Source organism: Gopherus flavomarginatus, chromosome 4 (genome assembly GCF_025201925.1).
Source record: "Gopherus flavomarginatus isolate rGopFla2 chromosome 4, rGopFla2.mat.asm, whole genome shotgun sequence".
Lineage (NCBI taxonomy): Eukaryota > Metazoa > Chordata > Testudines > Testudinidae > Gopherus > Gopherus flavomarginatus.
The window spans coordinates 203,415,542-203,437,729 of record NC_066620.1 but is presented as its reverse complement, the minus strand read 5'-3'; the positions used below and the strand labels follow the sequence as shown (position 1 = coordinate 203,437,729).

Below are 22,188 nucleotides of genomic sequence, written 5' to 3'. Positions count from 1 at the left end.
CTATGCCCAAAGCCTTTATGAAATTCAAGCCCAGTTTCACATTTCATTGAAAAATCTTTAAGAAAAGCCATTTTTCATACTTAAGACTTTTTCAAATCTCCTCTAACCAGTTACATTCTGCATTGTATCTTTTGGATCTGGCCACTGTCCAACGACAATCTTTAAAATCCCTTTACAGTTTTAAAGGAAAATACAAGCCCTCCTTTACCACTAGATTCAGCCTGAAAATAAAAGCTTAATGCCTTGACAGGCCTGGATATTTTTTTGCATTCTAAGTCTGATTTATGGTAGTAGCCAGCAAACCAGGCTGGTGAAATATTTGCTGCTGCTCGCAGGGATCTGGAAAAATGAAGTGTGAAGTTCTGAAGAGAGCAGGCAACAGTTCTCCAGTCACTAAACACTTCCAACAAGTTGGCAGTGGAACAGAGCTGTGGTCTGAAAGATGAACCTCAAAGGAATAGGGGGTGGAGAGAGAGCAGTACTGTGCACAGTGTCAAAATACTGCTGCAGCTTAAAGCTTTCCATACATTCATTACATTGGGAGGGGAAAGAGAAACATTTTCTTCATTATTTATTTATTCTCTCTCTCTCTTTTTCCCCCAGTGCAGTTCCCCCTGCAGGGGTTTCACCCAAAGTAGGAAAAAAATTAAAAGCAACAACAGGAACATAGGAAGTCGCTTAAGCCTACCATAAAAATGTTCAGATTGAAAAATACGATCCGGATGGGGAAAGCGTTGCATTTGCTACAAGGCTGATTAGTCTCTGTAGCCTTTCGAAGGGCCAAGGCCCTGAAATCTGTGGGCGTGGGAGCTGTGATTTTCATTCCCATGAAAAGGGAATTTCCTAGAGGTAAAAAGGAGGTGGGGATTTTTCAGAGTGTTCTTGGAATGAGTCACCCTGAATACATTTGCCAGGTAAAACATGTGGCTGCTTCAACTGTCTTTGAAGAAAATTAATATTCATCTATATTATATATAGCATAAAGTGGCTCGACTTTGTGGAAATGCCATAATCTCACTGAGGTCTGGCCTTCCTCCAATTACCCACTAAATTCAAAAGCAGCATTGCATGCCGTACAGCTGTGTCACCAGGATAGACAAAAACACACATCTTGCTCTCAAACTCTGTCGACGTGCAAAGAGGTGCAAGCCTGAACCCTACCTGTGTCGCCTATGGGGCCTTCCCGGATATTTGTGGATTCATCAGATTGAGCCAGAACTGGGAACTTCACTCTACGATGCCTGGTGTGATGCTATGATTCTCAGTAGACTATGTGTGTTTGTCTATTAGAGAGGGAGAGAGAGGGACAGGATTCAGAATTAAGGGACCATATGCTGCTTCTGTGCACAAAGCCATGCCCTATCACTTGACCTCCCTAATGTGGCTGGATACTGGTGAGGTCACTGGGGGGCGGGTAGGGATTGGAAGTAGGAAAGAATCTTTCCTATGAGGCAGAGAGAACAACATGGAGCTGCTCCAAGGAAGCTACTCCTACCTTACAGCATTAGTGGCCTCTGAGATCTACCACAATCCCTGTGCAGGTGAAAGCACAGAGAAATAGGTCCCTTCCAACCCTAATATTCTATGATTCTAATATCAGGGACAGAACTGGGAATTGAACCCAGGTGTCCGGTATCCCAGCCCTGTGCTTTAACTAGACTATCAAACATAACATAAGAACATGGGAACGGCCATACTGGGTCAGACCAAAGGTTCATCTAGCCCAGTATCCTGTCTTCCAACAGTGGCCAATGCCAGGTGCCCCAGAGGGAATGAACAGAACAGGTACTCATTGAGTGATCCCTCCCCTGTTGCTCATTCTCAGCTTCTGGCAAACAGAGACTAGGGACATCATCCCTGCCCATCCTGGCTAATAGCCATTGATGGACCTATCCTCCATGAACTTATCTAGTTCTTTTTTGAACTCTGTTATGGTTTTGGCCTTCACAACATCCTCTGGCAAGGAGTTCCACAGGTTGACTGTTCATTGTATGAAAAACTACTTGTGTTTGTTTTAAACTTGCTGCCTATTAGTTTCAATTGGTGACCCCTAGTTCTTGTGTTATAAGAAGGAGTAAATAACATTTCCTTGTTTACTTCCTTCACACCAGTCATGATTTTATAAACTTCTATCATATCCCCTCCTTAGTTGTCTCTTTTCCAAGCTGAAAATTCCCAGTTTTATTAATGTCTCCCCATTGGAAGCCATTCCATACCCCTAATCATTTTTGTTGCCTTTTTCTGAACCTTTTCCAATTCCATTATATCTTTTTTGAGATGGGGCGACCACATCTGCATGCAGTATTCAAAAATGTGGGTGTACTATGGATTTATATAGAGGCAATATGATATTTTCTGTCTTATTATCTATCTCTTTCTTAATGATTCCCAACATTCTGTTTTCTTTTTTGACTGCCACTGCACATTGAGTGGATGTTTTCAGAGACCTATCCACAATGACTCCAAGATCTCTTTCTTGAATGGTAACAGCTAATTTAGACCCCATCATTTTATATAGATAGCTGAGATGATGTTTTCCAATGTGCATTACTTTGCATTTATCAACACTGAATTTCATCTGCCATTTTGTTGCCCAGTCATTCAGTTTTGTGAGATACTTTTGTAGCTCTTCACAGTCTGCCTGGAATTTAACTATCTTGAGTAGCTTTGTATCATCTGCAAATTTTGCCACCTCACTGTTTACCCCTTTCTCTAGATCACTTATGAGTATCTTGAATAGGACTGATCCCAGTACAGACTCCAGAGGGAAACCATTATTTACCTCTCTCCATTCTGAAAACTGATAAGAACAAGAATCCTAGATGAGAACAAGCAATTTCGTAGCACTTTTCATCCACAGCTCTTCTCTATCCCAACCTTGTCTCAAGCTGCTGCTTCAGATGCAGATCTCAAGGAGCTGGCCTCTGCCCTTTCCAGACGCACACCCTGGGGCAGCCTAAATCCTGCCCCCCCTGCACAGCAGAACAGCAGTGGTTCTGCTGGAACAGGGCCTACGGAAGATAGAATGGAATTCACCTATAAGTTGCAACATTATAAATCCAAGCAACACCATTGACTTCAGTGGAGTTATTTAAGGTTTACAACCATAAATGAAAGAAGACTTTGTCCCGGCATATGTATAGTAATAATGAGGTTTTCTTTAAGCAAAAAATACACTATAATTTTGGTTTTGATTCAGCATCTAAAGCTGTCAAAGGTCAGAAGCTGAAATGATGCAACAAAGTTTTTATTTTGTTTTAAATACAAGCTTTTGGTTTTGGAGAAGCAACTGCATGTTCCAATTCTATTGAAAGTTTTGAAGTGTTCCATTTCTTGAGCGCAACAGAACAAACCGAGCTGGGGTGCTGTCTGAACAAGAGCATGGAGCCTTGCAACGGGAACACATGACTCTTTTTTGTTACGCAGAAGCTTAAGAATCCTCCTTAACAGTAGAAGCATTTATGGGACATGCTCTCGCACAAACTCACACATCTCACAATCACACAGCCTCAAACCACATTGTCTGTCACACATGAACACGCTAGGCCACCCACTCTCATAAACAAGATACATGCAAATACTTCTCAGCATGCTCACACAAACTGAAACCCATATTCTGTACTATACACCCACACAAAGAGACAAACATATGCACACTCAGATACACACACACACAACTTTAGTTACTGTTCTGCCAGCATCCCTGCATCACAAATATGAAAAATAAGTTGAACCATTTTCAGATCTGAAGGGCTATTCTCACCCAGAGACAATGAACTAAATAAGAGGGAGCAGCATCCATTTATACCAGGGCAATGTTGGGTCCATTGTCTCTATTTTGGAGAGATACTAGCAAAGCATTAGATGGACCCTCACCCAGCAAAAGATAATATTTTCTAGTCATTGGTATTGTACATACTGCTTGTCTCAGAGTTGGCAGTGGGATACGAAGCCTTTTTTACCCCCATTTCACGAGCTCAAATGTGACTCAGGTTGGTGGTTAGCAGAAGTCGTTACAGTCTGATTATTACGGTTCTGTGGTTTCTGTGAAATGAGACAGGTGTTCAGTTGCTAGCGAACAGGTGTCTGCATTGCAGTGGGCATCTTTATGAATAGTCTCCACGAGGAAGCAAGGAGTGAGGCAAGTAGGTGGGTGAAACCACACTATCAAACACAGAAATCACCTTGCAGGACAGGGTGGAGGCATTTGCCTAGGGCAGTGGGGGTGAAGCTGCTATAGAGTCATATAATCATAGGACTGGAAGGGATCTCGAGAGGGCATCTAGTCAGTCCCCTGCACTCATGGCAGGACTAAATATTATCTAGATCATCCCTGACAGGTGTTTGTCTAACCTGCTCTTAAAAGTCTCCAGTGATGGAGATTCCACAACCTCCCTAGGCAATTTATTCCAGTGTTTGACCACCTTGACAGTTAGGAAGTTTTTCCTAATGTCCAACCTAAACCTCCCTTGCTGCAATTAAGCCCATTGCTTCTTGTCCTAGCCTCAGAGGTTAGGACAAGAAGCCTAGGATCTGACAAAGGGGGGGAAGTCGTCACTTCCGGAGAGGTGCGGAGCCAGGTAGGGAGCCTGATGCCCCACCAACACCCCTCCCAAGCACCAGCAGGGTCCCCGGTCATGTGCCAGCACCCCTCCCCCCCAACACCAGTGAGGGTCCCAGGCCACACACTGCTGCCTGCCCCCCCAGCACCAATGCGGGTGTGGGCTGCTGCCCTGAGCACACGCGGTGCCCCACCCGGGGCTGCTGCCTCAAGCACATGCAAAACTCCTTAGGCTGCCCCCCAAGTACACACAGAACCCTTGCCCCCCACAAGATTTGGTCAGGGGTATATAGTACAAGTCATGGACAGGTCACAGGCCATGAATTTTTGTTTACTACCCGTGATCTGTCCATTATTTTTATTAAAAATACCCATGACCAAAATGTAGCCTTAACTATCACCCCCAGATCCCTTTCTCCAGTAGTCCTTCCTAGGCAGCCATTTCACATTTTGTATGTGTGCAACTGATCGTTCCTTCCTAAGTGGAGTCCTTTGCATTTGTCCATATTGAATTTCATCCTATTTACTTCAGACCATTTCTTGAGTTGGTCCAGATCTTTCTGAATTTTAATCTTATCCTCCAAAGCACTTGCAACCCCTCCCAGCTTGGTGTGGTCCTCAAACTTCATAAGTATACTCTCTATGCCATTATCAAATCACTGATGAAGATATCGAACAGAAACAGATCCAGGACCCTGATCCTTGCATGACCTGACTTGATATGCTCTTCCAGTTTGACTGTGAACCACTGATAACTACTCTCTGGGAACAGTTTTCCAACCAGTTATGCATCCACCTTACCATAGCTCCATCAAGGTTGTATTTCCCTAGTTTGCTTATGAGGTGGTCACGCGAGACAGTATCAAAAGCCTTACTAAAGTCAAGATATACCACATCTACTGCTTCCTCCTCCCCCCAATCCACAAGGCTTGTTACCCTGTCAAAGAAAGCTGTTGGTTTGACATGATTTGCTCTTGACAAGTCGATGCTGACTTACTTATCTTATATTCTAGTTGTCTGCAAAATGATTACTTGATTATTTGCTGCCTTATCTTTCCGGGTATTGAAGTTAAACTGACTGGTTAGTAATTCCTCGGGTTGTCCTTATTCTCCTTTTTATAGATTGGCACTAAATTTGCCTTTTTCCAGTCTTCTGGGAATCTCTCCCATTTTCCTTGACTTTTTGAAGATAATCGCTAATGGCTCAGATATCTCCTCAGTCAGCTCCTTGCAAATTCTAGGATGTATTTCATCAGGCGCTGGTGACTTGAAGACATCTAACTTGTCTAAGTAATTTTTAACTTGTTGTTTTCCTATTTTAGCCTGTGATCCTACCTCATTTTCACGTAGATATTGTCCGTGCTGAGCCTGTTCTGCATGAAAGGGATTTCGTTTTTCTATTCTGTCAACATAGTTTTTCATGAGCCCTAAACTTAAGAGAACCCCTTTTTGTTTGTTACACACCACAGGCCAGATGCTCTCCAGGCAGAGACTGACTGTAATTGCCCAGCTGCCATTAGCCCTAGTGTAGGTGAGTCCCTGTGGGCATAGAGAGCCAGCACAGCCAGCTCCTACACCTTCTGCCTCTTAGCCCGAGTAGGAGACACGTCAGGGCCAGGAGAATCGGTGAAGAGGAGTGGCTGGAAAACAATGCACTCTGGCTCTCCCCAAGTTGGCAGACAATCCACGGGAATCTGCTGCCAGCTGCTGCCAGGTAGAGCAACCCCAAGGCTGCTCTTTGCCTAGGGGCGGCTCTATGGATTTTGCCACCCCAAGCATAGCAGACAGGCCGCCTTTGGCGGCTTGCCAGCGGAGGGGCAGCTGGTCCCGCCTGCAGGAGGTCCGAAGTCACGGGACCAGCAGACCCTCCGCAGGCAAACCACTGAAGGCAGCCTGCCTGCCGCCCTTGCGGCGACCGGCAGAGCACTCCCTGTGGCTTGCTGCCGCAAGCATGCGCTTGGCATGCTGGGGCCTGGAGCCGCCCCTGTCTTTGCCCATCCAATTCATAGTTGCCATCTTGGTTTTGAAAGCTCTCCATGGACTCACTTCACCCTTTGTCTCTGACCTTCTATCCACCTACCTGTATTTCACCCCACTCATCCACTTTGCTGCTTCAGGCTGGGCTTCCTCTCTTTGATCCAGTTCCCAGTGATGCCCTACAAAGGGAGAGTTTCAGTAACTCTTACAGTTGGGCTGCCCCATCTACCCTCTCTCCAACTCACTTGTTTTTCTTCAAAACTTGCTTTACAATCTTCTTGTTTGATTTAACCTCTGACTCTATACACACTTTTTATTCTTCCATTACTGTCACACCCTCCTGCCTCACCTCTCTGTACCTAGTTTGTGAAAATTCTTGTCTGTTTCACTGCCTTTGAGTTGTAGGGTCATTTCTTTCAGGTGTGATCGCTGCAGATGAAGGAATGTCCCAGTGGTTAGAAAGCTAGCCTGGGCAGTGGAAGAAAGGGGCTCAGTTCCTGTTTTGTCACAGATACCCTGTGTGACCTTAGGCAAGTCACCTGGGGACTAATTTTTAAAGGTATTTAAACACCTAAAGATGCAGATTATTTCAAAGGGAGTTAGGCACCTAGGCACTTTTGAAAATCCCACTGCTTCTTTAGGCATCTAAATATCTTTTAAAATCTACCCCTTAGTTTCTGCGTGTCTGAGTTCTCCATCTGTAAAATGGAAATAATAGCTCTACCTAACCTCATAGAGGAGTTGGGGGAATATAAATAGATTAAAGACTATAAAGTGCTCAGACAGTACAGCGTTACGGGCCAAATAAATACCATCAAGAGAAAATCCAGCTCTGAAGGATTCACTTTCTATAAAGTATTTTTGTGACGCTCTATGTTATATTAAAAAGCTTTGTAATCTCTTTATATTGATCTAGAATTTTGAAAGTTCATATCCAAAGCATGCACATTTCTGAATTGCTCCTTTCCTTCAGTAGGATCCAATGTGCCCTCTAAATGTTGCCAGTTCAGAAGGAATAAATTCACCAAACACTGAAATGTAGCCATCTCTGGGGTAGAATACAGCAGAACTTTAAGAGTATTTGGTCCTGCCATGAGGGCAGGGGACTGGACTCGATGATCTCTTGAGGTCCCTTCCAGTCCTAGAGTCTATGAGTATGAGTGAACAAGGACACCACACAGCAGCTCCAGAGGGGAAGTGGAGAATACCATGTACAATTGAAACTGAATTCAGATAGGGAGATTACTGAGTGATTTGTTTGCTTTTTCTTGATGAGTTAGTGTGTGGGGTTTTCTCTTTTGCTGTGGTTATTTTTAAATTAGAGTTTGTTGCACAGGCATTAGGTTAACTAATAATGTGCACAAATACTTTTGTTCAATACTGCTGTACCTTTGCTTTGCAGATTTCTTTTAACCAAAATGAATTATATAAATAGTATCAGGGCAGGTACAATCCTTCTCTTTTGTGCTTGTACAGACACCTAGCATCAGGGGATCCATGCCTGGCAGCTGTACCGTCTACCACACTACTAATAAAACAATGTCAATATAGACAAACAACATTTAACTTCTTAAAAGGCATCATAGCCAGACTCTGCAGCTGACACCCTGATCATGGAAAAAAGAGACACCAGGTATTTTAGGATTATAACTGATCAGGACTAGAGCTGGTAGGAAAATGTATCTCATTACCTGTGAAAATGTTGAAGAAAAGAAAAAGATTTTTCATGTTTGTTGAATTTTTCAGGATTTCATCAAAAAACAAAATCAGAAATATTTTTGGTTTTCAAAAGTTGGAGTTTTTCAGCAAAAACCTCCATCCATTTAAAACATCCATTTAAAAAGGGCATTTTTCTCTGCCAATAACTTTTGACAATTCCCTCCCTCCCATCTCTTACCAGGACTTCAGTTTTACATTGTATCCAAAAGATAGTATTTCTGTTGTGCAGTACCATGCACCCTAACAAGGGGAGAGGGTCAGTTCTGACCCAAAGGGACGAGCGCTCCCTACTGAATCTCATGTGTTTTCTGTGGGCTTTCCCATCCCAGTAGTGACCAAGCACTAGCCTGTTTTGCTGGTGATATTTTATACAATTATCTCCTAAAAACTGCATGGTTCTGAGCCCTCCTTTGGTTACTAAACTCGCAAGAACCAGCTGTCTGTCCGACTCTTATATTAGATTCTAAGCTCTTTGGGTGGTTTACATGTGTGTGTACAGTCAGTGCCTAACTTAGTTGGGTCTACATCCCTGAGTAGGGTTTTTAGATGCTACTACTATACAGATAAATAATAATCCTGTCCATTCTGAATTTTTAATAAGGGCCAGTCCCTAACCCAGAATAAAGTCTACAAAAGTATTCAGCTGTAACCCACACACCTCCTGGGTGTGATATTCTGTCCCATTTAGTGGCAGAGATCACTCAGAGAGAGAGATTGATGAGTTTGCTCTATAGGCTTAGCTAACAGGAAGCTGTTTTTTAGCTCATGTGGTAGAGACTCATACACTAAGCTCCACAAGTCCCCGGTTTGATCCCACCTGCCAACAACCGGGATCTGTTGGTGTTACACAATCACATTAATAAGAGCAGTTTGGGGCACATAATGAACACATGGAATTATTTGATCAGCACTGAAAAGTACATTCAAATTGCACAATCCAGCAGTTTCAAGTAATCCACTTGTTTAAATGGGATTAAAAATAGTCAAAGATTTCCACCCCAATGAGTGTATATTAACACAGCCTTATCGGACATATTCACTTAAAATTGCTGTGTATGTTATCACCACTAGGCAACTTTATCCTTCGAGTCTCTCTGATGCACAGCAGATTGAAGACTATTTATTAGTCCTTTTAAGAGATGATTATTGCCAAATGCACATTCTCAGTGGCTCAGATCTATGCAGGGCTTTGTGCTTATGAATTTGAGGCTATCACTGTATAGAACAAAATGCTAAATATTTACTGGTGAGCCAAGCCACAAGTATAAATATTTATACCAAGGCACTGTAAAGAAAGTACCACAAAACTGATACATTTAAAAAATATATATGTTGAAATGACCGTAACTGTTACAGAAGATGTGCTATTTCATGATTATATTAGATGCAGACACTGCCTTATTTAGGTGTTTAATATACTGCTATCTGGCCTTTGCTGCTCCACTCATTAATCTGTCAGATGAATGGGTCCTAATTATACTTCTTGTAACATGGCAAACTACAGAGAATCACGCTCATAAGGGGAATAGATCTTGAAGATTTACTGTGCTGTTGCTAATGATCCCATAGGGCTAGAAAATGGAAAAACGTATTCACAAGAGCAGAAAATGTTTATAAGGGGAATCTGTCTTTCCAATGATTCTACTGGACCAAGATAAGAGATGAGTAAGCAGTGGTTTATGTAAAACTATGTTCAAGACACCTTTGTGCTGGTAAGTGAATACACCATGTACATGTCACTAAACACATCCAGAACCATGCCAAAATAAAATGCTATTCTTTGTTTCTATAGTACAGCACTATAGACACAATAATGTTCTGCACTTACATATAATACCGTCCACTACTGCTTTGTATTTAAATTGCACTTAATGTCGATGGGTAAGTATTAGTACACCCTTTATTCGCAGGAGTTAATGGAGGCACAGAGCTTAAGTGGCTTGGCCACTGTTACACAGTGAGTTAGCATGAATGATTCAGGAATACAATCCAAGACTCCTGATTCCTAGACCCTGATCAATCCTCTAGTCCACCACCATGCTCAGACTGAAATCCTCAGATGAAAAGTACTACAAAAGGCATTACAAATATCGGCTCTGATTCAACAAGGTATTTGTGCATGTTCTCAGTTGCATTGAAATCAATGGGACTACTCACATGCTTAATGCTAGGCACGTGCTTAAGTATGTTACTGAATTGGGCCCATTAATTGGTTAATCCTCACAAAACCTACGGGAGAGGGAATTATTCCTGTTTTGCGCATTCATAAACTGAGGAAGAGAGAGAGGATAAGTGATCTGGCCAAGGTCACGATCACTTGGCATCGTTGCTATCACTCCTGTTCATTAGCCACCAGACCATCCTTCCTGGGTTCTTGTTTAATACATTGATTAGAGCTGGGTGGGTAATGGATTTTGGTTCACTGGCAATCCCAGCAAAAAAAAAATAAAAATAATATTTAGTGTCAAACCAAAAATTATATTTTTCAAAACTTTTGTCAAATAAAAAGTTGAAAAAAAATTGTTTCAGATCAGACAACACATCTGGCTGAACCTGAAATGAATCATTTTGTTTAATTATTTTTATAATTTTTAAATTTTTTAAAATAAAATTAAATGACATTTCAAAACAAAAAGCCAGTTCACAGAAAAAAAAAGAAACATTTTGTTGCAAAAAATGTCAAAGCAAAAGATTTTGATGTTTTCAGATTTTGTTGTGGTTGTGTTTTATTGACAAACAATTTGGTGAAATGTTTTGGTGTAGTAGCTGAATCTGCATTTTTCACTGAAAAGAAGTTTCAGTTGTAACATTTCACTCAGCTCTCATATTGATTGATATTCTGGACACAGCGAAACTGTCTTTAGGATTACAATTTCACAGACCACAAAGTACAGTAGATAGATAGCTACCCTGGTGATAGGTTGATAACAGAAAGACAAATGGTGGAATATATTTATCACACATCAGTGAAATGGAGACACCTTTGAAGTGGAATATGTTGGCTTTTTAGCCGGGCACAGCACAACTATGCAACATTGCTGTGTCTAAATGAAAGGGCAGGCTGACTATAGACAGACAGAATGTAGTCATTACCCAAATGGAAGTTTAGCCAGGACATCAGGATTAATACCCCAGATCTTGAGAAAATTGCCATCAGCTCTTTAACAACTACAAGGGGTTTGAACCTTGGTTTTACATTTCGTTGTAAAGACAGCACTAATAGCAGCAGAGTGCCCTCTCCAACTAAGAGTTGGGATATAGGTTCAATAAACTTTACACTCAGCAACAGTGATAATTATTCCAAACCTATTATTTATTCTGTATCCTAAGGTTATTTATTTAGCACAAATATGCCCACTGCAGACAAGTGCAAAAGTCTCTGCCCCAAAGACCTTACTATCAAAATACTTTACTATAATGTAAATTGGGGAGTTGAATTTTTCATTGACCATGACAAGTATCTAGCCAAATTGCTGTCTTTATAAAGCTCAGCCAGATACTCGGCAGATGTAAATCAAGGTAGCTCTACTGGGCTTCTCCAGTTTACATCAGCAAAGGATCTGATGGCATAATTCTATCTTTTCAGATAATTTAATCCATGTTTTACTTGGACTCATCATTTGATTAATATGCTGGGCTAGCCCATAAAATAGACTTCAGGATTACAAAATGTGAGTTGTTGAATCTATTTGCCAGTTTTATTTTGAATGAATAAACTGCATATCTATTGATTTAATATGGTTTGCCTGCTATTCCCAGAAAGGCAAATGAATAAATAACATGTCAGATCCATATAGTGTAGAAACAGTGTTATCACCTTCTCCGGAATCAATTTACCTGGGAGAATTTTAAAGTGTAGTATAAGTTAAGTTCCTCTGAACATTTTAAATGAAATCTACAATAAAACATCATTACTATGAAAACGAGTGTAGAAACATATGCTTACATTTACCTAAGATGAACCTCTAGGGATCCATCATATCATGTTGGCTTTCACAAGTGTTTAAAGAGAGGAGCATTTATCCAAGGTCAAATTTTGATAACCTATGCTATGTTATGAAATAACTCCATAGACTTCAGATGAGTTACTCCAAATTTACAGCTCTGTAAACAAGAGTAGGCTTTGACTCCAGACTTCACTTCTGTCTCATTGCTTTTGTACCCAGGATAAATGAACTTACTAGATATAGGAGGAATTCTCTGTTAACCTGTAACTGGCATGGCCATTCTCTTCTGAGCGAACCTGTGTTAAAACTAATAGCTTGCAAGGGGCTGACTCAATGTCTATTTTAAGGACAAATAAATAGATAAGTTCATGGAGGATAGGTCCATCAATGGCTATTAGCCAGGATGGGCCAGGATTGTGTCCCTAGCCTCTGTTTGCCAGAAATTGGGATGGGTGACAGGGGATGGATCACATGATGATTACCTGTTTTGTTCATTCCCTCTGAAGCACCGGGCATTGGCTGCTGCTAGAAGACAGGATACTGAGCTAGATGGAGCTTTGGTCTGACCCAGTATGGCTGTTTACATGTTCTTATGTTCTTAGGACAGGGCTGGGCATGAGTCTGGGAACCTGGTGCTCCTAAATAGAGAAGTATGAAAAAATCACATTGAAAGAGAAATTGAATGAAACTGGAGAGGCAGTGTTGCTTCATGGATAAGGCACAGAAATGAGGCCCTGTCTACACAACGAGGTTGCACCAGCCTCTGGGGGAATGGATTGACCAGTTGGTGTGCCCCTCATGGCAAAGCATGGCATAGCATGGCCTCTTTGTCTGGTACCGCCTGTTGACAGCTACTTTGGCTCTACAATGGACTGCTTCTTTTCGTGTTTTAGCCCTCTGGCCAGGTCACTCCTAATGCTTCCCTTCCACAGTAACAGAGTCCAACAAACAGCCTCATGCCAAGTCTTTGGTCAGAGTCTAGACTCACCAGTCCTTCTCGCCTGGTCTCCAAGGTGTTTGCACCACCTTTCTCAATGGGCCTGCAGAGGAAGGCAGGCCCTCCCTCTCCTCTGAGTTCCACCCCTGTGACACTGTAGCAAACAGTCACTGTGTCTATTCAGACTCCCCAACGTGCTTCCTCCCTGAACTCCAACCTATCTCAGGCCTTTCCCACATCCCCTTCTTGGGCACACGGTGTACCCATACTCTTCCCAGCCTTCACCACTTTTCCAAGTTCGCCCATCTTTCCAGGCAGGGGCTCACATGGCTCCTCTCTGATGTTCCCTCAACAAATCCCAAACAAAAATATAAATTAAACCACTTTTGCTCTCTTACATTTCCCTTGTGCTTCATTCCTCAGTTGAACAGCTTCCTGGGCTTCCTCCCCGAAGGTCTGATGCAGTCCTTTCATTAAGGCTCACAGCCAGAGCTTGCAGAGGCTTCTCCATGTCTGTCCTGGCCTCTTGCCAGAATTGTCTGCTCAGAAAGGCTCCCAAGGCCAGCACTGCCCCTTCAGCCCCCTTCTACTCTGGGCTTTCTTGCTACACTAACCACAACTCCTCCCTCATCTTCAGTTGGGCCTGGCCCACCCTTGAGATGCAACCCACATGCCCTAATGGAGCTCTCCAGCTCCGCTGATCTCTGTCAGTGCCAGTGTCATGTGTACATCCCACCCCACAGCCTTAACAGAAGGTATTGGTTACCTGATCAGAAGGTAAATTGATTTAGTTAAACCAATGTAAAGCAGGTGCAGACATTTTGTATTAAACTAGACTTATTTCAGTTTAAGTTGATTAAGAATCAGTTTAAACTAAACCAAAACAAGCTATTCTCAAACCAAAATAGCCCTGGTTTACCATTTAGTTAAATTAAAACATAGATTTTATGGATTCCAAGGCCATTGTGATCATTTAGTTCAACCTCCCTTATAACAGAGGCTACATAACTTCCCCCAAATAATTCCTGAAGTGCTGCTTTCTCTGAAGACAGGGCCTGAGTCTTGTGAGATCTGAGCTTTGTTCCTGGTTCTACCACTGACCTGCTCTGGGATTGTGGAAAGACACTTTGCCTCTCTCTGTTTCTCTCTCCTACCTTTTGCCTGTTTTATCTATCTCTTGCTATGCATCTGCAAAGTACCAAACACAATGGGACTCTGATCATAGGTACCACAATAAGATAAATAATAGCAATGACATGAAAGAGGAGGAGTTGGTCTTGTGGTTATGCTGCTTGCCTAGGACTTAGGAAACCTGGGTTCAAATCCTCACTCACAGGTTTATTATTTAGTTAAATCAGCAGTTCCTAGTGTAGGTGCAGGTATATTGGCATAAAAGTATTTACAGCTCGTATCAATAAATCTATCCTGACATGAACACCTTCATACCCACGTAGCTGTGTCTATACTTGGGGGTTACTGAAATAATTTAGGCTATGTTGACATGACTTATATTGCTCAGGAGTATGAATAACCCTTTCCCTCCCTCCCCCTGCAACATAAGTTACAGTGACATAAGCGTTTGTGTGCACAGCGCTGTGTTGGTGGGAGAGTTTCCCCCACCAACATAGCTTCTGCCACTTGCAGAGGTGGTTTTTTTTATGCCAACGGGTGAACTCTTTCCCATCAGCATAGAGCATCTTCCCCACACCTGCTGCAGCGATGCAGCGGTATCGGTAAAACAGCACCGCTGCAGTGCTGTACGTGTAACTGTGGCCTAAATCAGTTAAAACAGTGTAAAAACTGTGAAGACAATTGCTAAATCTCCGTGCCTCAGTTTCCCACCTGTAACATGGGGATAATCACATTTCCCTACTTCTCAAGGGTGTTGTGAGGATAAATAAATTAAAGAATGAGAGCTGCTACCACACTACGGTGATAAAGGGGCCCACATAAGTACAGTAGGTAGATAGAAAATTACTTGAGCTCTGAATTTTATTTGCGCATCAGAAAAATGGCACATTTGCCTCAGATTTTCTCAATTTCGTTTTTGTATGAAGATGGGCCGCTTTTCCATTGACCATAAACCCACTTCTATGTGAAGACCATCCCCTACCTAACCAAACACGTCTCTGAAGCACGATTTCACACACTTGCATGTTATTCATGCAGAGGTGGACATTTTGCTGAGTTTCATATCAGGAAAAAAAGTTAAATTTTTGAGAGATGTCAAATCTCCCAAATGGCAGAAATTTATGTTTAAAGTTTTTCCACTAGTTTCACTCTACTCTCTGAGTTCTCATCTCATTTTTTCTCTGTGGCCACAGGCAAATAATCTCTCAGCCTTTATTTCTCCATCTGTAAAGCAGAGATATTTTTACCTCCTTTACAGGCATGCTACCAGCATTAATTAAAACCCTAAAATCTATGAATCGATGTATCAGCCAATGTCCATAGATTGCTTTGGAGATGAAAAGTGCTTTTTATAACTAAGTATTATTATTATCCTGCAGGCCCTTTCTATTCAAAGTTCTTATTTCCCTCCAATGGTAGTTCCTCAAGCTAAACTATTCCAAAGCAAACTCAGAAATAAACCAGACACTTGGAAGCACAATTGCTATATTTTTATTGCCTTTACCTCCTGCCTGTTCTACTCATACAATTTCTTTCCCCTTTGCACTGTACCTTAATTTATGGCTGAAATTATTGAACAATCACTGATTCATGAAACTGGAATAAATCTTCCTCTGTAACTGCTCAACTTTGCTAGTTTCGTTTACTTAATGTGTTCACTTATTTTCAAAGATCAGCAAATATTCCGGGGAGGAATACTGGTGTCTAGTCAAGAAATACCTAGAAATGGATAGTGCTAGTGTCAACAGAGTGCTATGCTACTACTCTGGGAAAGAGTTTTGGTCAATGTAACTGTAACTGTATTGTTTTAGTAAAGAAGATGAATTGCTAGCTGATGATAAAATATTATATGCGGGCTCATTTGCTTTGTGTGCATTGTAAGTTGATACTCTATTAAAAAATGCAGTGTGTCTAGAATACGTGATCATGTGGTTGTTAGAAAGATCTTCTGGCCACTTATTTGGGACAACTACATCAGCAACATGGTCATCCCAGACTAATGGCAACAGAAGCATCATAGAGCCCCACCCTATCGCATATTTGGCGTATGCCACTGATTTTGTTTGTTTCATTAATCGCTCTTTGAAGTACCAAAGGCTAACAGGACCTGCAGCCCTTACTCACCAGAGCAGTCCCCCTCACTTACATGCTTCTACTGAAGTCAGAGGGACTACTTCAGAATAAAGATTGCTGAAGGACTGCAGGATCAGACGCTTCATTATTGTGGAATGAATGTTGATGTGAACTAAATGACTTCCAAAAGTGCAATTTAAAGTCAATATATAATGTGAAGTTTATAACATAGGTTCGGAAATACAGGAATTTGTGTGATGGCTTCTTGGCCGCCATGTGATACAAGTGCATAGCCTGATCCTGCAGTCTTTATACATTGGATGGGTCCTTACTCACATGAGCAGCCACAATGAAACAATGGGACTCAGTGTAAGTAAGGGTTTACAGCTTCATTTCCACAATGGAGGCAGTCAATTACGGTTGAATATTGCCCTCACTGGTGTAGGGTTTCGGGACATTTCACTGTGTGGTGCTCTTGTTTCTGGGGAGAAGGGATTGGGCTCAAGGGAAGAATGGGAAATTCAGAGTGTTAGGATGTTGATGCAGAACAAGCAGGGCACAATTGTGGGAATCATCAGTTTGACAAAGCAGGGGATAATCTTTCAGATCAGACTAGATCATCCCTTCTGGCCTTAAAAATCCATTCATATGGAGCCTATGCTACCAAAAGGAAAGGGAACTGAAAGTTAAAGGGATGGACGCACAGGGAAGGTTTGCGCCATGTCTCTAATCCATAAGATAACATTCCAAAATTTTAGAGTCCTCAAAGTATGTTGACTCATCTCTTGAGTTGCCAGGTACTTCTCTGTGAATGATCCCACCATTTCTATTTCTAGCAAATACCTTCTTTCACTGAGCCCTACATCTACCTTTCACATAGCCCTTTATTTAATAGGAAGATTTTCCAAATGCAGCAGGCTAACATACACTGCCTACATCTCTCTCTCTCACACAAGGACTCTTGCTTCCTTAGTACTGAATGGAAGTCATGTCCTAGAGGCCTAGGTCTCCAAAGCCACACCATGCTCTTCCTTCTACACCAGGAGGCTCCAATGAGGGGGGATCAGTCCAGCATCTCCAGCTTTGTTAGTCAAGGTTTAATAAGTCAGGCCCTCAGGACAGATTCACCTTGGTTTTAGTGCTACGGGAAATCCTGGCATATGATGCTGGCAGCAGAAAACCCAGCAGAGGAGTTGGCTATGGCAGTGGGAAGCAGCCACAACTTCTTCTCTGGCATAGAGGCAACACAGACCAAATAGCAGGTGGTGCTGTCTGTGAAGGATTTCTAGATGATTCAGGACATCCCCTCAGCAGCTTATATTGACCAATGGAGTTATGGCCCTGTCAGGGAGCCGGAGTGCGAGATGGTGGCAGTAAGATGGTTAAGTGACTGCTCACCACCAGGACACTCGGGGCTCAGTTGCTTGGATTGGGAGGGAATGGGTACTCTCCTATGCCAGCTTCAGCGAATCAGGCTCCTGAGGTTTGCTGATTCACAGCCTTCCTTATATTTCCTGGCAGTGAAAGAAGATGCAGACAGCTTTCTGCACAAACAATCCAATTTCCCATCGTTGTAAGGCAGGTAGAGCAGGATATAATTGGCTTGGCTCAGAATCCTTTTCATTTTTGATGGAGGAGGGTGTGCCTTGTTTCTCCACTATCAACAAAGACGCAATTGTCAATCTAGTGTAGCGTGTTTGTCCTATCAGGATGTTTATGAGTGGGTCTATAGGGGATGGAGAATATTTACAAATGTTGTTCCAAGGTCGTAAGGTGTAAGCTGTAAGCTGTATTACTCACTACTGGAAATTGTTCCATCTGTTCTGAAATACCTGGTATTATTGTGTATTCTTTCCTGTTCATACAGCTGCCCCTTTCTCTTCATTAAATCTGCTACCTAATTCACATGATTGAATTAAAAAAGGGCTTACTTCACAAATTTCCTGGAAATCATAATAAAATTATGATTAAAGTGGAAACTGGGTCAAATTACAAAGGATGAATATAAACACCACAAATAATTAGGGACAAAATTAGAAAGGCCAAGGCACAAAACGAGATTAAACTAGCTAGAGATATAAAGGGTAACAAGAAAACATTCTACAAATACATTAGAAACAAGAGGAAGACCAAGGACAGGAGAGGCCCATTACTCAATGAGGGAGAAAAAACAATAACAGAAAATGTGGAAGTGTCAGAAGTGCTAAAAGCATTTTTTTCTTTCAGTTTTCAGCAAAGTAGCTTTCTTCGACAAGGTAAAAGCCTTGTGGATAGGAGGGAAGTGATACATGCGGTATATCTTGACTTTAGTAAGGTTTTAAATACTGTCTTGCATGATCTTCTCATAAACTAGTGAAATACAACCTAGATGGAGCTACTATAAGGTGGGTGCATAACTCGTTGGAAAACTGTTCCCAGAGAGTAGTTATGAGTGGTTCACAGTCATGCTGGAAGGGCATAAAGAGTGGGGTCCCATAGGGATCAGTTCTGGGTCTGGTTCTGTTCAGTAACTTCATCAATGATTTAGATAATGGCATAGAGAGTACACTTATGATATTTCTGGACAATACCAAGCTGGAAGGGGTTGCAGGTGCTATGGAGGATAGGATTAAAATACAGAATGATCTGGACAAACTGGAGAAATGGTCTGAAGTAAATAGGATGAAATTCAATAAGAACAAATGCAAAGTATTCCACTTAGGAAGGAACAATCAGTTGCACACATACAAAATGGGGAATGACTGCCTAGGAAGGAGTACTGCAGAAAGGGATCTGGAGGTCATAGTGGACCTGTCATAAACAGATGGTTAAGAGTTAATGTCTCTTTTACCTGTAAAGGGTTAAGAAGCTCAGTAAACCTGGCTGACACCTGACCAGAGGACCAATAGGGGGACAAGATACTTTCAAATCTTGGTGGAGGGAAGTCTTTGTTTGTGCTTTTTGTTTGGTTCGTGGTTCGCTCTCGGGACTGAGAGGGACGAGACGTACACCCAGGCTCTCTCAATCTTTCTGAATCAGTCTTTCATGTTTCAAACTAGTAAGTAATAGCCAGACAAGGTGGATTAGTCTTATGTTTGTTTTCTTAACTTGTAAATGTGTCTTTTTGCTGGAAGGATTTTTACCTGTTTTCTGTAACTTTGAATCTCAGGCTGGGGGGTGGAGATAGTCCCTCTAGTCTATATGAATCTGAGTACCCTGTAAAGCATTTTCCATCCTGATTTTACAGAGATAAATTTTACCTTTTCTTTCTTTAATTAAAAGCTTTCTTTTTAAGAATCTGATTGATTTTTCCTTGTTTTAAAATCCAAGGGATTGAGTCTAAACTCACCAGGGATTGATGGGGGGAAAGGAGTGGGGATGATTAATTCCTCCTTGTTTTAAGATCCAAGGGATTTGGGTCTTGGGTTCCCCAGGGAAGGTTTTGGGGAAACAGAAGTGTGCCAGACACAGACTTCTGGCTGGTGGCAGCATACCAGATCTAAGCTAGGAATTAAGCTTAGAAGGGTCCCTGCAGGTCCCCCACATTTTTACTCTAAAGTTCAAAGTGGGGGAAAAAACCTTGACAGGACCACAAGCTAAATATGAGTCAATAATATATAATACTGTTGCAAAAAAAAGCAAACATTCTGGGATGTATTCGGAGGAGTATTGCATGCACAACATAAGAAGTAATTCTTTCATCTACTCCAGGAGTACTGTGTCCAGTTCTGGGTGCTACATTTCAGGAAAGATGTGGATAAATGGAGGGAAGCCCAGAAAAGAGCAACAAAAATGATTAAAGGTCTAGAAAACATGACCTCTGAGGGAAGATTGAAAAAAATGTGTTTGTTTAGTCTGGGAAAGAGAAGACTGAGAGGGGACATGATAATGGATTTCAAGTACATAAAAGGTTGTTACAAGGAGGAGGGAGAAAATTTAATCTTTTTATCTCTGAGGATAGGACAAGAAGCAATGGGCTTAATTGCAGCAAGGGAGGTTTAGTCTGCTATTAGGAAAAAACGTTCTGTCAGGGTGGTTAAGCACTGAAATAAAGTGCTTAGGGAAGTTGTGCAATCTCTATCATTGGAGATTTTTAAGTGCAGGTTAGACAAACACCTGTCAGGAATGGTCTAGATCACACTTCATCCTGCCATGAGTGCAGGGGACTGGACTAAATGACCTCTTGAGATCCCTTCCAGTTCTAGGATTCTGTGATTATCATCATTTGCACCAAACTTGCTCCTTTCAACAGAGCATCCCAAAGCACTTTTAGAAATATTCATTAATGAAACCTCACAAAACCCCTGGGAGATTGGTATCAGAAAACACTTCCTTTTTGTTGGTGGCAAAACTGATGTTTGTTACACCTCAACTCAGGCCTGTTCAAAATGAGAAAAACAACTTGAGACACAGGAAATGCTTAGTCATTTCATCTTAGCCACCCCACCACAGTAAATTATCCTTCTGATGCAATTTAATACTAATCGTATGAACACCATCAGTTTAAGGTCTTGCACTATTTTTTTATCTTGTTTTGGGTCTCTATCACATGTTGTTTAGACTTCAACTGATTGAGAGGTGAGAGAACCACAGGGCAGTTCCCACCCAACGTAGTCCTTGCAGTTTACAAGAGTATAATAAAAATATCCTTGTGAAAATGGAGCATTTTCAGTTACTCCACAAGCCTGCTACTCTATAAATGCCATCAGTTTCAATAATTGTGTTAAAATTGGGTGGCCAAAATGTGGCTTGCAGGCAAAGGACTTGATTCTGCTAGGTGCTGAGCAACTCCTGACTTCATTCGGGATTAAGGGCAATCAGCACATCCAGGAGTTACTTAGCACCTTGCAGGATTGACCCCTGACTTGCAAACTGATATCTGATGTCTCCACATGATGCACCTCTATCTATCTAGGTTCTTATGTGGCCCCCATAACTAATATCACAGCGATTCTGTATTCATCATGATGATGATGGCGGCTGCAGAGTTCTGGTTCTGCTGTGCTAAGACTGTCACAGAACTCTCATACTTTGCTACTCTTTGCAAACGTTTTGCTTGCATAAGTGAAGTGCAGAGCTGAGGAATATTTACCTGCCTGAAGTATTTGCAGCCACAATGGTACCACTCTTTCAAATCAACACCATCTCTTGCAAGGATGTGTTAGAGCTGATTCCTCTCCTGAAATTTGGAGAATTATTTATTGAATAACTTTGGGTCACATCATTTCATATTGAAAAGGTTACCTATACAAGCCCATATATTTCATTAATGTGCACAGAAACCTTAACAGCTAGTTGGGATCAGGGGCTTGGGCAAGTAGGGGCATGCCCTCCCCCAATAATCAGCAAGGGCACAGAACTCCTCTGGCCCCATGGCTGCAGCAGACAGTGAGCGAGTTCCTCCAGCCCTGGGGCTGTGGTGTGTGCACAGAGGGTGCCCTCCAAAAGCAGTCAAATTTAAATTCCTGGTTGGGATTTTCAGAGCTTACTAAAGGATTTCGTCTCCCAACTCTTGTTAATTTCAGTGGAAGCCATGTGGTTACATCTCTTAGGCAGCTCTGAAAGTTGTAACCAATTGTGAATATAGGGGATCAGATTCTCATATCAGTGAAGTCAGTGGAACTCATCTATCATTAACAAGATCATATTGTGGCATTACTCACCACGACCTTAAATAATGAACTGATCCAAGACTCCCATACTTAAATTCCAGACATTTGTGGAAAGGTGACATTCCATTCACAATTGTGTAAGAAATATTCAAGAAATTCTCCTCTTACACTGGTTTTACTCCACTGGCTTCAATTAATTTACTTCTAATTTATGCTAGCTTTAGTGAGGAAAATCAAGCCCACACATTATAT

The 22,188-nt window shown here is 41.8% G+C and overlaps 1 protein-coding gene across 1 annotated transcript in view; it reads left to right on the top strand.

The window, feature by feature from the left end:
* The window catches only part of RUNX2 (RUNX family transcription factor 2), a 292,810-nt gene that overhangs the window by 135,195 nt on the left and 135,427 nt on the right, over positions 1-22,188 (top strand). The window lies entirely within an intron of this gene.